Consider the following 1,464-nt stretch of genomic DNA (forward strand, 5'->3'; position numbering starts at 1 on the left):
AGGAGGCCTTTGACTGTGGAGATAAACCTCAGTTTGACAGGTACACAACTACTCTGAGCACAGACATGGAACACTAAACCGTTACCAACTGTTCATACTAACCATATAATTGGCATTTCTAGTAACACTGATGTCCACACTGTGGCTTCCCTGCTGAAGCTGTATCTCAGGGAGCTCCCCGAACCCGTCGTTCCCTTCTGCAAGTATGAGGACTTTCTCAATTGTGCTCAGCTCCTGGCCAAAGATGAGGAGGAGGTTAGTGACTGCACGAAATCTGAACAGCAGTGTAGAGAAGACAAGTTAAAGAAACACTTCTGGTCAAACATACTTTTTTACCAGTGGAAAGAGGTGCTTAACCTTCATTGTAGCCTGGGATATGCTAAACACAGTTGTTTTTGTAATTTAGTTATTTTCTAGCAGTAAATATTGCTAGTTGTATATGAATAATGTCTGAAATAAAAAAGGATATACATTTTTTCTTTTAAATAAAATGGTATTAAACAAAGGGTTACAAACATCAAACTTGTCCACATTTATAACATTAGGGAAAAAAGGTACACCAGAATGGTTAGTTTGGATTAACCTTTTTTGTTCACCCCTGTTAAAACTGGTATAGTTGTTTTTGTTATTTTGTAGCAATAAACATTGCTCTCCCTCTCTCTCTGTATCTCTCTCTCACTCTCTCTATATATATATTATTAAGCACAGGTTTGCAAACATCAAGCTTGTCAAAATGTGTAACATTCAAAAAAAATAAAAAATTTAAATAAATAAGTAAATAAAAAAGATCTGACCAGAATTATTAACATTAAGTTCTTAAAGTTGTCACTCATTAAGAGCTTGTTAGTTTAGAAATAAATTCTGGTTTGTAGTCATAAACCATAAAATCAAAAATAGGAAAATAATACTTTGATGACAATAATAATGACCCATCTGATGTGTTAAACAGACTTTTGAACATTTGCAGCTTTTGAAAACTGAATCCAAAGAACGCAGTTGCTGTGTTGGAACAAGCTTAATGAATTATCATATGAATGTACAGAATATAATAGTACATAATATTTCAGCAGTCATGTTGTCAAAATGTATGTTTGTGTGCTCATAAAACAGAAAGCCATTTCAGTCGGTATGTGGTTTGCTAGCCAATATTCCTCCCACATATTTCACAGCTGACATGATGCGGTGCACAGATGCATCGCAGTCAAAATGTATTTCCCAGATTACATTATACACATAATCTGTGTTGCAAGCACTTGATTTTTTTTTAGAGAAGGCTGATTGTCTTTAAAATAAGATAAAACACCAATATTTTCACTTGAATTTGAACCACGAGACGTTTTGGTCGCTTCAGTGACTTCATGTTTCCACAGGGGATACAAGAATTAGGGAAGCTAGTGACGACCCTTCCAGCTGCCAATTACAACCTTTTGAAATATATATGCAAGTATGTCCAACATAATCATT

At 35.0% G+C, this 1,464-nt stretch overlaps 1 long non-coding RNA gene across 1 annotated transcript; it reads left to right on the forward strand.

Moving 5' to 3' along the window:
- The first annotated feature begins 9 nt into the window (after positions 1–9).
- On the forward strand, positions 10–1,444 carry LOC107736369 (uncharacterized). Its single transcript, XR_001639647.1, has 3 exons — positions 10–40; positions 123–255; positions 1,371–1,444. It is a non-coding gene; the product is annotated as an uncharacterized LOC107736369 (long non-coding RNA).
- Positions 1,445–1,464: the final 20 nt, after the last annotated feature.

Source organism: Sinocyclocheilus rhinocerous, unplaced genomic scaffold (assembly GCF_001515625.1).
Source record: "Sinocyclocheilus rhinocerous isolate Xijiao unplaced genomic scaffold, SAMN03320098_v1.1 C36657442, whole genome shotgun sequence".
Taxonomy (NCBI): domain Eukaryota; kingdom Metazoa; phylum Chordata; class Actinopteri; order Cypriniformes; family Cyprinidae; genus Sinocyclocheilus; species Sinocyclocheilus rhinocerous.